The sequence below is a fragment of the Panthera tigris genome, chromosome C2 (genome assembly GCF_018350195.1).
Source record: "Panthera tigris isolate Pti1 chromosome C2, P.tigris_Pti1_mat1.1, whole genome shotgun sequence".
Lineage (NCBI taxonomy): Eukaryota > Metazoa > Chordata > Mammalia > Carnivora > Felidae > Panthera > Panthera tigris.
In genome coordinates this window covers 128,351,021-128,365,998 of record NC_056668.1, presented here as the reverse complement: position 1 = coordinate 128,365,998, position 14,978 = coordinate 128,351,021, and the positions used below count along the sequence as shown (strand labels likewise).

The 14,978-nt window shown below is 37.4% G+C and overlaps 1 protein-coding gene and 1 long non-coding RNA gene across 12 annotated transcripts in view; one reads left to right on the top strand and one right to left on the bottom strand.

Annotated features, from left to right (window-relative positions):
* The window catches only part of TMEM108 (transmembrane protein 108), a 359,971-nt gene that overhangs the window by 222,595 nt on the left and 122,398 nt on the right, over nt 1–14,978 (top strand). The gene's annotated exons all lie outside the window — the stretch shown is intronic.
* LOC122230553 overlaps nt 1–14,978 on the bottom strand; it is a 92,928-nt gene that overhangs the window by 42,537 nt on the left and 35,413 nt on the right. The window contains exon 3 of one of the 2 annotated variants that reach the window (XR_006207538.1): nt 14,010–14,085. The exons of the other annotated variant lie outside the window; for it this stretch is intronic. This is a non-coding gene — a long non-coding RNA (uncharacterized LOC122230553). Of the gene's footprint in view, nt 1–14,009; nt 14,086–14,978 lie in introns of those variants that run through there. 2 annotated transcript variants of the gene reach the window in all.

Sequence of the window (14,978 nt, the reverse complement as noted above, 5' to 3'; positions counted from 1 at the left end):
TTCTGGCTCGAGTTCTAGCTGCCTTGCAGTCTCATCTTTGTTTTTTGTCTTGTCTTTGTTGTTTTCTTTTTGTCTTTTTTTTTTTTTATAATTGAGATATAGTTAATCTATAGCATTATATTAGTTTCAGTCGTATAACATAATGAATCAATATTTGTATACAGTATGAAATAATCACAATAGTTACCATGCATCACCATCATTACAATAAATTTTTTTCTTGTGATGAGAACTTCTAAGATTTACTCTCTTAGCAGCTTTTAAATATGCAATACATTATTAGTAACTATAGTCACCATGCTGTACATTATATCTCCATGAGTTAGTTATTTTATAAGCTTTTACCTTTTAATTGCCTTTACCCATTTTGCTTACCCTCCACTCCTGCTCTTCTCTGGCAACCATCATTCTGTTCTCTTTATCTATGGGCTTGGTTTTTGTGTCGTTTATTTATTTATTTTTTTAGATTCCACATGTAAGAGATATCCTACAGTATTTGTCTTTCTCTGACTTACTTCGCTTAGCGTAAGTATGCCCTCAAGGGCCATTCATGTTGTTATAAATTGCAAGATTCCATTAATTTTTATGGCTGATTAGTGTTCGTGTGTGTGTGTGTGTGTGTGTGTGTGTGTGTGTATCTTAACCCACTTATTCATTGATGGACACTTAAGTTGTTTCCATATCTTGGCTATTGTAAATAATGCTACAGTGAATATGAGGCTGCATATATCTTTTCAAATTAGTGTTTTCATTTTATTTGAATAAACACCTAGAAGTGGAATTGCTGGATCATATGGTGGTTCTGTTTTTAATTTTTTAAGGAGCCCCCTGATGTATTCCATAATAGCACCAATTAACATTGCCACTAGCAGTACACAGAGTTCCCTGTTCTCCACATCCTTTGCCAACTTTTGTTATTTCTTGTCTTTTTGACAATAGCCAGTCTGACAGGTGTGAGGTTATCTCTCATATTGTTTTGATTTGCATTTCCTCCGTGATTAGTGATGTTGAATATTTTTCATGTGCTTGTTGACCATCTGTATATCTTCTTTGGAAAAAATGTCTATTCCAATCTGCCTATTTTTTAATCAGATTTTTTTTTTTGCTGTTGTGTGAGCTTTTTATATATTTTGGATGTTAACTTCTTATCGAATACATGGTTTGCAGTTATTTTCTCCATTCAGTACATTGTATTTTCATTTTGTTGATGATTTTCTTTGCTGTGCAGAGACTTTTTTGTTTGGTGTAGTCCCACTTGTTTATTTTTGCTTTTAGAGTCAGATCCAAAATATCATTGCAAAGACCACTGTCAGGGAGCTTACCACCTATGTTTCCTTCTAGGAGTTTTATGGTTTTGTGCCTTACATTCAAGTCTTTAAATCATTTTGAGTTAATTTTTGTGTATGGTATAGGGCAGTAGGCTAGCTTCATTGTTTTATATGAAATATGAATATTTATATGAAATATGAAAAAACTGGTGGCTGTCCAGTTTTTCCAACACCATCTATTAAAAACAGTGTCATTTCCCCACTGTATATTCTTGGTTGCTTAACCATATGTATGTGGGTTTACTTCTCGGCTCCCTATTCTGTTCCATTAATCTATATATCTGTTTTTATGCCATTGCCATGTATTTTGGTTACTATAGCTTTGTGATACAGTTTGAAATCAGGAAGCATGATGCCTTCAATTTTGTTCTTTCTCAAGATTTCTTGAGGTATTTTGCGGTTCCATACAAATTTTAGGATTATTTTCTATTTCTACGAAAAATGCCTATGGAATGTTGATAAGGAATGTTTTGAATCTGTAGACTGCTTTGGGAAGTATGGACATTTTAACAATGTTCTTGCAATCCTTGGGCATGGAATATCTTTCCATTTATTTGTGTATTATTCTATTTCTTTTACCTCCTTGGTTAAATTTATTCCTAGGTATTTTATTCTTCTGGATGCATTTCTAATTGTGATTGTTTTCTTAATTTCTCTCTTTGATAGTTCATTGTTAGTGTATAGAAACAGAGCAGATTTTTATATTGATTTTTGTATCCTGCAACTTTACTGAATTCATTTATTCTAACAGTTTTTTGGTGGAGTCTCTAGGATTTTCTACACATAAAATCATCTTATCTACAGGTAGTGACAGTTGTACTTTTTTTTAATAATAGGATGACTTTTGGGGCATCTGGGGGGCTAAGTCATTTAAGTGTCCAAGTCTTGATTCCAGGTCAGGTCATGATCTCATGGTGGTGAGATGAAGCCCTGCATCAGGCTCTGTTGGGCTTGGAGCCTGCTTAAGATAATCTCTCTCCCTCTCCTCTGCCCCTCCCCTGCTCATACTCTATCCAAAAAAATAAAAAATAAAATAAATAAAAAAACCTTTTATTTCTTTCTCCTGCCTACTAGCTTTGGCTGAGACTTCCAATACTGTACTGAATAAAAGTTGTGAAAATGGGTATCTTTGTTTTGTTCCTAATCTTTCACCATTGTGTATGATGTTAGCTGTGGGCTTATTTTATGTGATCTTTGTTAGGTTGAGTACAATTCCATCTATATCCACTTTGTAGAGAGTTGTTATCATAAATGGATGCTGAGTTTTGTCAAATGCTTTTTCTGCTATTGAGATCATATGATTTTTAGCTCTCCTTTTGTTAACATAGTATATTACGTCAATTTGTGGATGTTGAGCAATCCTTGCATCCCTGGAGTAAATCTCACTTGATCATGGTGTGTGATCTTTTAAATGTATTGTTGAATTTAGTTTGCAAATATTTTGTTGAGGTTTTTGCAAATATATATGTTTAAGCTTCAAAAATTATGGTTTTAGGGGTGTCTATAGAGTAACATCCCATAACCTAGAAATGTAGCACTCTGAGTTCTACATAGGACTATGCTAGATGATAGACTTATAATGTATTATATTCTCAGTATTAGCAAGTCTACATGTGCATTTAGCCTCAATAGTTGATCAACAGAATTTTCTAGGATATGTACAAATCATCAAATGCCAAACAATTGGGATTTTCAGATCCAGTGCTTTCGGGGAATTTTACTCTATTACAGAAATTGTACTGAATAACAAATATAATAATTTAAAACATTGTTATTATCTCTAACTGAAGGGGTGGGAGAGGCTTTTTAAAATCCTCAATTCTAAAAATAAATAAATAAAATCCTCAATTCTGTCAACTCTAATTTTGTGCGTCTCCTGTTTTTCTTCCTCTTACTCTCTCATATCTCAAAGCAGAATTTTTTGACATTGAGCCACTTGCCTAAAATCATGTAATCACTGAAGGAAGAATCCCATGGATTTTGTTTGTTTGTGTTACTTCATTTGAAGTCTAGTCTTTGATTTATATAGTCTTGCTATTGTGTCTGGTAGGTTGTAAGCTTCTCTAGGACTTCATTCAGTCCTTAGCCAGCCATTCTGTAACCCCAACAGGCACTGAATGAGATTAATAGACAAAAATATGCACTAAGTTTATTCATTTAACAAATATTTGAATGCCAGCCATTGTGTTAGATCCTGTGTTAAGATCCCTTAAAAAACAAAATCTTAACAATCCCAGAGAAAGATAGTTAAAAGTTATTCTTTTCCAAAGCAAATTTTCATGGACATTCATTAAACACTATGTGATCAGGATCCATGCTTCTTCTGTCTTAAGATCCCACTATCTTCAGTGCTAGCCTACACGATCATCACAGAATGGGGGAAATATTGCATACATATCCTTCTTTGTCTAGAAGTAATACACATGAATTTCTGCTTCCATCCCAATAGCTAGATCTAGTCATAGGGCCCCATTTGGATTCAAGGGGACTGGCGATAGTCTGTGGCCGTGCAGATACTGCCCAGCAACAAATCTACCCTATGGGAGGGAAACAAATCTTGGATAGTGAACTAGTCATCTCTATGTTCTTGGCTCTAAGCTTAAAACTCTAGGTGGAAGGATAACTAATAAAACCAGACAGACTTTAAAGCATTCAGTTCTTCTGACAGCCTATATTATAGAGTAAAATAAAGGCAACAGGAATGGTTCTTAGAAATAACTAGTTGTAACCACTGTTGCTGTGAATTCTTACAGCATTATTTCACAAATTTTCTATTACGGAGTTCTGTTATTGTCACTATCATCATCACCCCATCTGTTGATGTGAGTGCCCTTGAGATAAATGAGTAACTGACCGAAACCACATTAATTTCAAGTTTTGATAGGCTCATGGGACTAACTATTCCTGTTTACAGGTTTAAAAGGATGAAAGGCAAGTAAAACAGGATTCATTTCAACTCCCTGCTGTGGTAGTATTAAAAGAGCTGTAAAGGTCTAGATATGTGAGATGAATGAAAACAGGACTGTCATCTAAGGTTATCCAGATTGTGAATTGAAGATAGTACAGAGGCCATTTACGTTGTAGACTGTGTTAATGGTGTCCTCCTGGAGTTATGTAGCTATTCTGTGGAGGACCTGAATAAAAATTTTAGCAGTGGAATCATTAGGAAAATAATGTTTTAAACATAGTTTATGATGCTGTAATTGTAAATTCACATGGAGACCCAGCAGATAACTTTCCTTGTAGATTTTTTTGATATGTTTTGATCAGTTTTTCTTGGTACAGTATGTCAGGAAGTCTTGCTCCATAAGCAAGTTTTTCGTGTTCCTATGAGTAAATGGAAAGTAAAATCAAGAGGAAGAGAGTTGAGAGTATAATGAATGGTAGAGAAACAGAAAATGGAAGGGTCAAGAAGCTATGACATTTTAGAACTAAATGAGTAGATAAAATGGGAGGCTTGGGTTAGGATGGCTTTATCCCAAAGAAACATAGAATGTAGAGCAACCTATTGCAGGAGTTCGTGTTTTACCCAGAAATATCCCATAAAACAACAAAAGTAGTTAGGAATCAGAAAAGCTAGATTCTAATACTGGCTGCTAACTTGCTATCAATTATTTCACCTATCTGAGCTTCAGTTTACCCATTTCTGAGGACTCTCAGTTTGTCCACGTATAAAAAGAACATTAAAATAAAAAATGGTCTATAAACTTATTCCTACTCTTAACATTCTACAATTAAGAATGGATGAGGGCGCCTGGGTGGCTCAGTCAGTTAAGCGGCTGACTTCAGTTCAGGTCACAATTTCATGGTTCATGAGTTTGAGCCCCGTATTGGGCTCTGTACTGACAGCTCAGAGCCTAGAGCCTTCTTTGGATTCTGTGTCTCCTTCTCTCTCTGCCCCTCCTCCATTCATGCTCTGTCTCTCAAAAATAAATTTAAAAAAAAAGAAGAATGGATGGATGGATGTTGGGGCATCTGGGTAGCTCAGTTGGTTAAGCGTCCTACTCTTGGTTTCTGCTCAGGTCATCATCTTGTGGTTGGTGAGATTGAGCTCCACTTTGGGCTATGTGCTGAAAATGTAGAGCCTGCTTGGGATTGTCTGTCTCCTTGTCTCTCTCTGACTCTCCCTGTGCTCACTCGCTCTCTCAAAATAAATAAACATTAGAAAAGGGGGGGTGGATGTTTTTACCCTAAAACAAACAAAAAGGTCCTGAGTGTCATTGAATCTGCACATTGGAGTCAGATAGCCTGGGAAAAGCTCATCAAGGAAGAAACATAAATGAGGGCACAAGATGGTCTTTTCAGTTACTCCATCCTAGGTGTCACTGCTTATAAAAATGTATTAAACTCTTTAGGTATGATCAGATTAATACAGAAAATTGAAAGGTATACCACCCTTCTGATAGATTTTTTAAATTCTAAATCTGTACAAAGATTTCTTTTGCCAGTGTTTAATTTCACTTGGTTTCGTTATTTACCAAGCTCTCCTTGGTTGGTTGATAATCATCTTCAAAAATGTGTTCCATATACTGGAAATTCACTAAGAGAACTTAAGTGTTCTCACCACAAAAAAAAAAAAAAAAAGTAAATATGTGGTGATGACTAGGTTAATTAGCTTGATTGTGGTAATCATTTTACAATATATACCTATATTAAAATACCATGTATACCTTAAACATATACAATTTTTGTCAATTATACCTCAGCAAAGCTAGAGAGGAGGGGGCAAAAAATACATATATGTGTGTTCTGAATCTCTCCTGTGCCCTGCTGTAGTCATTATGTGCATTAATAAAAAGGAAAAAGATGGGGCACCTGGGTGGCTCAGTCAGTCAAGCATCTGACTCCTGGTTTCAGCTCCAAGTCATGATCTCATGGTTCATGAGTTCAAGCCCCCCATCAGGCTCTGCGCTGACAATGCAGAGCCTGCTTGGGATTCTCTCTCTCTCTCCTCTCTCTCTCTGCCCCTCCCGCTCGCTCACTCATGCACGCTCTCTCTCTAAATAAATAAATAAATAAATAAATAACTTTAAATTTTGTATTTAAAAAAATAAAAAGATAATAGGCCTGATCTCACAGAGATTCTGGGTAATTCCAATACCCAGGAATTGGAGGTACCTACTGGGAGGTAGCTACTTGGCAAGATAGTTTTAAAAACTAAATTGTAAACCTGGCTTCAGCATGCCAGAGGGTCCTAAACATCTCATGTGAAGGCACATGAGTCATATTCCTAGTAAAGAACATATAAAAGATATTCATTAAATATTTGTAGGTTGGATGAATGTGCCTAGAAAAAATCCACCTGCAACAAAGGCAGCCAATGAACTGCCTGTAAAGGTAGCCATTAGTCACTGTTGTGGGTATTAGTGGGAAGAATTGTAATAACACTAGCCCCCTTTAGAATTTCTAACCATATCTCTGCTCTCTTGCAGTTTGGATTTTGAATCCATATTATATATGTAGTATGAGTAACTACAAGAGGAGATATAAATAAAAATATTTCTGTTAGGTAGCAAACACCCTCCAGGGGCCAGCCAAAAATGGAAATTCACTTGGTAGGAAAGCTCCTCAACCAAGGTGGCTCTGGATACCTAGAAATTAACTTCAGCCAAACATGAGATTCTAATAAAAAATTACCAAATGCATAAGGAAACAAACTATGATAGCAAGAGTCGGCAAGAGAAGAGAAAGGAAAGAGAAGAGGGAAAGGGATTGATTTTAGATTGCCAAGAACTTTAGATACTGGAATTAGCAGATACTGAGTATGAGCTATGGTATTTTCATTATCTATCAATGTTTAATAAATTACCCCAGAATTTAGTGACATGAAACAACCAGTTGTGCTCATGGAGTCTGTGGGTCAGGAACTCTGGGTTTGGGTAATGATTTTATTTGTTCCATGTTGCATGGGTCCACAGCTTGGATGGGTTGTAGGCTTTAGTGACTCAACATCTAGCTCCTGTAATACTCTGAAGCTTTGTTCACTCATATTTCTGGTGGTTCATGCTGGCTGTGATTGAGCCCTTAGTTGAACTTATCAGCAAGAACATCCAAATGTAGCCTCTCAATGTGGCCTGGGCTCCTCACAGCATTATGGATGGTTCTTAGGGAATCTGCAGAAAGGCTTAGGCAGAAACTGTATCACCTTTTCTAACCTAGCCTCAGCTTCATGCAGGATGACTCCCACTGCCTTCTATTTGAAAGGAAATCAATAGCAAAGCCTTGGAAGAAAGGAAAAGAGATTTCACCTCTTGGTAAGGGTTGTCAAGGTTCTGAGAGGGAATTTGAAACTAGAAATATTGTTGTAGCCATCTTATAAAAAGTCAATCTTTTACAATAGGTAAGAATTTTGATTAAATAAAAGAAATGGGGGAGAAGAATCTTGAGATAATAGACTGTTAAAATTAACCAGTTAGCAATCCCTATCAAAATAACACCAGCATTCTTCACGGAGCTAGAACAAATATCCTAAAATTTTTATGGGACCAGATAGGACCCCAAATAGTCAAAGCAAACTTGAAAAAGAAAACCAAAGCTGGAGGCATCACAATCCCAGACTTCAAGCTGTATTACAAACCTTTAATCATCAAGACAGTATGGTACTGGCAGAAAAACAGACTCAGATCAATGGAACAGAATAGAGAACCCAGAAATGGACCCCCAAACTTGGCCAACTAACCTTTGACAAAGCAGGAAAGAATATACAATGGAATAAAGGCAGTCTCTTCAGCAAATGGTGCTGGGAAAACTGGACAGCGACGTGCAGAAAAACTCAAAATGGATGAGAGACCTAAACATAAGACAGAAAGCCATCAAAAGCCTTGAAGAGAAAGCAGGCAAAACTTCTTTGACCTCAACCACAGCAACTTCTTACTCAACACATCTCCGGAGGCAAGGGAAACAAAAGCAAAAATGAACTATTGGGACCTCATCAAAATAAAAAGCTTCTGCACAGCGAAAGAAACAGTCATCAAAACTAAAAGGCAACTGACAGAATGGGAGAAGATATTTGCAAATGACAAATCAAATAAAGGGTTAGTATCTAAAATCTGTAAAGAACTTATCAAACTCAACACCCAGAAAACAAATAATCCAGTGAAGAAATGGGCAAAAGAATGAATAGACACTGTCCAAAGAAGACATCCAACTGACACATGACAGATGGCCAACTGACACATGAAAAAAATGCTCAACTTCACTCACCATCAGGGAAACACAAATCAAAACCACCTCATACCAGTCAGAATGGCTAAAATGAATGACTCAAGCAACAACAGATGTTGGCAAGGATGCGGAGAAAGAGGATCACTTTTGCACTGCTGGTGGGAATGCAAACTGGTGCAGCCACTCTGGAAAACAGTATGGAGGTTCCTTAAAAAGTTAAAAATAGAACTACCCTATGACCCAGCAATTGCACTACTAGGTATTTATCCAAGGGATACAGGTGCGTTATTTCAAAGCTGCACATGCACCCCAATGTTTATAGCGTGCTATCAACAATAACCGAAGTGTGGGAAGAGCCCAATGTCAATCGACAGATGAATGGATAAAGAAGATGTGGTATATATATACAATGGAGTATTACTTGGCAATCAAAAAGAATGAAATCTTGCCATTTGCAACTATGTGGATGGAACTGGAGGGTACTATGGTAAGCGAAATTAGAGAAAGACAAATATCATATGACTTCACTCATATGAGGAATTTAAGATACACAATAGATGAACATAAGGGAAGGGAAGCAAAAATAATTTAAAAACAGGGAGAGGGACAAAACATAAGGGACTCTCAGATATAGAGAACAGGCAGAGGGTTGCTGGAGGGGTTGTGGGTAGGGGGATGGACTAAATGGGTAAGGGGCACTAAGGAATCTACTCCTGAAATCATAGTTGCACTATATGCTAACTTGGATGTAAGTTTAAAAATAATAGTGATAATAATAATAATAATAATAATAATAAAATAACCAGTTAAATTTAAAAAAAAAAACTAACTAGATCTTAAAGAACTAAAAAGACGTCATTATTAGAATTTGAAACTCAGCGGTGCCTGGGTGGATCCATTGATTAAACATCCAACTCTCTTGATTTCAGCTCAATTCATGATATCATGGTTCATGGGATTGAGCCCTGCATCAGTGCAGAGCCTGCACAGGATTCTCTTTCTCCCTCTCTGTCTGCCCTTCCCCACTTGCACGCTCTCTCTCTTTAATAAATAAAGATTTAAAAAAAAAAATTGAAACTCAGTGGATGGATTAAATAGCAGATTAAATATCTTTAAGGAATAATGTACTGGAGCACAAAGTTTAATAAATTACCTGGCATGTATTATGGAGAAATAGAAGGTTAAGAAATGCAAGTGATTGATATAATACAAGATAATATGAGAAGACCTAATGTAGATACATTCAGGGGTTCAAGAAGAAGAGAATAGAGAAAATAAGGGCGAAGTATTTGAAATGTAACAATTAAGAATATTTGCTAGAATGTATGAAAGATATGAATACTCAGATTTTTTTTTTAATTTTTTTTTAACATTTTTATTTATTTTTGAGACAGGGAGAGACAGAGCATGAACAGGGGAGGGTCAGAGAGAGGGAGACACAGAATCTGAAACAGGCTCCAGGCTCTGAGCCGTCAGCACAGAGTCCGACGCGGGGCTCGAACTCACGGACCGTGAGATCATGACCTGAGCCGAAGTCGGCCGCTTAACCGACTGAGCCACCCAGGCGCCCCTGAATACTCAGATTTTGACAATGCTGTGAGTCTCAAGAAAAAATAAAAAGAACTCCGTACCTGTATAAATAAACAATGAAATTACAGATAAAAGATGGCCTTAAAAGCAGCCAGTAGAAAAAGTTACTTAGAAAGGAATAACATTTAAACTGGCAGTTGACTGCTCAGCCACTATAGCATCCTGAAGACCATGAAGTAGTATCTTTAAAATGTGGATAGTTGATACTGTCAACTTAGAATTAAGGATCTAATGAAACGGTCTTTATAGCATGAGAGCAAAATAATGTTCAGATGTTTTGCTTTTTTTTTTTTAAATAGAACATTTCACAGATGGACCCTTATTTATAGAACTTCTGAAAGATGTACTTCAGGAAGAAGAAAATTCTTCTTAGAAGGAAAGTCATAAAGGAAATTAATAATTTCCTATATTAAACAATATAATGTCTAATTGTAGGGTTATAGAAAAATAAAACTAAAGAAATATGCTGTCCAATAGTAGCATGTAGGTTGGGGGGCATTGAATAGAGTCAAAGTCTTCTAAATTCTTATGGTGTTTGAGAAGATGGAAAATATATTCTCAAGTAGTCATGACAAAATTTTAATGGAACTGCTAAAAAACTGGAGATAAATTCCAAACAAGTAGAGCAAAAAATCTATTGGAATGAAAAAAAATACATTCCAAAAGAAGGCAATAAAGGGGGAAAATGGGCATAAAATTAGGTAAATAGGACAAGGTAGAAGTAAATCCAGATGTCAGTGAGCACAGTAAATATTGGTGGAATAAACTAACCAATTAAGTGCTTCACACTCACTTAAGAAATTACTATATGCCTAATGTAAAAGTTGGAAAAGGGTAATATGAGCAGGGAAACTTATGGGTCATTCTTGCCAACAAAAATAATTGTAGTCTTGGCTTAGTAGGAGGGATCATGGCAATCATCAAACCTGCAAAGGACACAATGCCTACACCCATCACCCCTGATTTCAGAATGTCTGCAGGGGCACATTGTACTGCCCTCTGGTTCATTTCTTGGGTAGAAGTTGGCAGGAAGTCTTTATTGGTATCATCCCATTTGAGGCTATCTGTTAATATTCATGACCTGAGGCTGTTACACAGCACCTGTGTTATACAACAGCACCTTTTTTATGACCTAAGATGTCACTGTCTCATGAGTAATGAGGTGCTATGGGAGTTATTGAAGGATTAGCTATAGATTCTTTAACCAATCCACAGTTTGCAGGAGATGAGCCACCATCATAAAGAATTTATCAAAATGATTCATCTCTGTTGCTATGGACAGATTACATTCTCATTCTGTCTCTGAAAGTTTATAACCAGTCTCTGAGTAGTTACAAATGTATTATTAATAATCCTTAGAAAAGCAATTTATTTTTGCATAGGTTAACCATTGCTTCTGTTGTTGCTCATGCCCAGAAAATTTCCAACAATCAGACCTGACTTCATAAAACTTGACCCTCCCAAAACAAAACATAAAGCAATATTATGTTTCTCCCTTTGAATATAGCAGATCTGCCTGTTATCTATTCATTAGTATCTTAAAGCTTGAGTTGGCCAGTTAAGTTCAAGTTAAAAGCTTAGATTTGCCTCTAATGTTTTCTCTCTGAGAGCTGTTATTGAGTAAAGGGGGAAAGAGATGGGATGAAAACCCTTCATCCCATTAGGATTAGGTTTAGGATTATGATTAGGTTGTGTATCTGAACTAGGCAGAGTAGATGTTGCCTGTTTGTAAACTTTGGCCAATTCCTGGTGATGAGGAAGACAAATGCAGGGACTTTTCTTCCAGACAATGATATGCTTACTGAGTGCACAGCACTGAGTTACACCTTTTGGGAAGAAGTCAGAGGTCCAGACATTTTTTACTAGAGGGAAGGTTCAAGCAGAGGTTGTTTCATGTGTTTCCCTCCGGGACCCTGAGGGAAAGGTACGACAGGATTCCAATGCCCCTGAGTCCATGGGGAAAATGCCATTCATACCCCACTATTGTTTCCATCAAGTTACAAGAAGGGCATTTTTTGAAGGCAGGAAAATATAGTAGGTGGTTCTCCAGAACCTGGTTTGGAAAGCCATGTGGTGGGCCCTGGCCAAAAGTTGCTGGCTGCTGGGTCCTACCTGCTACCTCCCAGTATAAGTGGATAAGCCAGAGCGATAGAAGTCCCTCAGGTATTTGTGCATCACAGCCTTGTCTATGAGACAGCTGCTTCCATCTCACCTCCCAGTCCTTGCAACCCAGGGGCAGAGCTGCAGCCCCAGCACCCCCAAAAACCTCTGCCCTCTCCTGCATCACCACTGCTGCTCTTCTCCGTCCTCTTCAGAACCTCTCCCTTTGCAGTACCTGTCCTCAACACTTTGGGGAGACCAAAATGAACTCCTCATCTGAGTGGGAGGGGGAAAGGGCCAGGGGACAGGAAGAGAAAGAGAGAGAGAGATGGAGAGACCAAGGGACTATAAACATCTTCTCATGTTATGAACAAAGGACAAAGCATTGTGCAGTGATTTTTTTTTTGAAGAGCAGTAGAGTTTTTGTGTGTGTTTTTTTATCTTTGAGTGGTATGTCTATTAAAAAAAAAAGTGGTTCCATTTAAGCCTCTTGTACTAAATTTGGAGTATACAGAGCTGTTTCAGGATTAGTTGATTGTTAGTACAGCTGAGAAATCACTAAAACACACCATTTCTGTGCCAACAGACCTGTGGACATGCCTGGAAATACAGATTTTAACTTTTCTATTGTCTTTTTATTACAAGTAAATGTAAAATACTCAGTTATTCATTTGCCATTTTCAGAATTCTTCTTCCTGAGATCTTTAGATTGCAGGTGCCATAGATGTTGGTGGTTAGAAGCAGAAATTACCTTTTTATGAAAGAATTGTCTTAAAATTTTTCTAGCAAATGTTATATTCTGTGCATCAACCTATTACCTATGTTTAGCATGCCTAAAGGAGGTGAGGAGCAAAACCAAACTAATATGCTAAATTAATTTGACCTTTAATATGGCTGTTTATGCTTTACTTTCAAGTATTCAAGATGTTCATTTTATTTTGGTTTAATAAGAGGTAATTGTGAGCTATATAAAATGATAAGAGCTTGCCATTTGTACTTTGATTCAAATCTTGGTCCTGACATTTGCTAGCTGCCTCAGTTTCCTCATCTGTCTAGAATGAATAATATAACCTACCATTTAGGGGTTTCTGAGGATTAAGTGAGATTTATCAAAAGCTCCAAACAATACTTGGTGCCTACTAGATTCCAAATAAATAGTAGACATTATTAATTATTCATGTAGCTCTCTAGTAAGGGATCTGAGTTTGATGCTGTGGTTTAAGGTTGAATGAAAAACCTTGAAGAAACAGAGAACATAATTCTCATTCAGACAGAAGTCCAGGTAGTACCCTGGTGAGGTCCATGCCCAGCCAACAGCTTGCAAGGTTTGCAGCTGCCAGTGAGAACTGAGAATTAAACTCTGTTCCTTTTTTCCTTCTAAGAACTCCAGAATGTCATAAATTGGACTGAAATGTCAAAATGAAAACTTTTTGAGGCCATGGGATATAGGAAAAAATCATGAATTTTCTGATCCTGGCTCTGCAGTTTACTAGGTGGGAGACTTTGGTTTCCCTCCTCACTTACTAAATGGGAAGAGAATATGACTCCTCCAAGGTCCAGTGAGGTAGTGTATGTAAAAATAGCACAGTGACAAACGCACAGTGCCTGGTGCCGATGTTCACCCCACCTCTCACACTCATCTCTGGCTCCCCTTTTGTTTTGAAAAATCTGCTGTTTTCCAGCAGATCACCTGTCAGTTTTGAGTAGCTTCTTTGTGGTGTCAGGATGTTTATGGAGCACCCCTGGAGCAGAGAGCTCTGCCAGTCACAGATGTGCCTTACAGTGGACCTGATGAACCCATTTTAAGAAACTAGAGGAAGTTTTCCAAGAGAAAAGGTTTATTCTTAGAGTTATTACATAGGAAACAATGGGCTGATCTCTGCTTCAAATGGCTTATAATTCACTGAAAAAAAATGTAGAAAAATGTAAAATTGAGAGAAGAAAAATTTGCACACACACATATATAACATTAAGTAGGGTCTTGTTAATGATTTTGAGATTATTCCCTTCACAGGCCCATGTGCAGACGTTGTCACATTTTCCCTTGGATTAGTCTTCACTCCCAGGCTGTCCTGATGGGTAGCTTTTTAATACAGATTAGTAATGTCCACTAACGTTCCTCTCATTCATCGATGAGACCTTCATGACACTTAATATATTACTGGTACTTAGTCAAAATCTTACATAATCCAGTGTTGTCATCTGACTTGGCACTTCAATAAACATGGTCTTATTAGTTTCATTTGCTTCTAAAGCTTCTGTAATCTGTGGTGAGTTGTCTTCCTTTCCTTTATGATTACTGTTTTGATGACAAAGAAGTGTTTTTGCTGTTCTTTTTTTTTTTTAATTTTTTTTTAACGTTTATTTATTTTTGAGACAGAGACAGAGCATGAATGGGGGAGGGGCAGAGAGAGAGGGAGACACAGAATCGGAAGCAGGCTCCAGGCTCTGAGCCATCAGCCCAGAGCCTGACGCGGGGCTCGAACTCACGGACCGTGAGATCGTGACCTGAGCTGAAGTTGGAGGCTCAACCGACTGAGCCACCCAGGCGCCCCTGTTTTTGCTGTTCTGAAACTCTCTTGATGGACTTATGGAACAGTCTCTCTCTCCCCTATGAAAACTTGAGGAACTACTAGAGGAAGCCATGAGAAGTGGATAAGTCCATGAGTTCTGGTCTTGCCACCCTTCTTGGCTCAGATGTGTATTGCCTGCAGAGTGCAAGCCCCAGAGCTTTCACCTGTTTATTTAAGAGGTAGATAGGTGTATTCCCATTACACAGATGAGAAAACCAAGGTT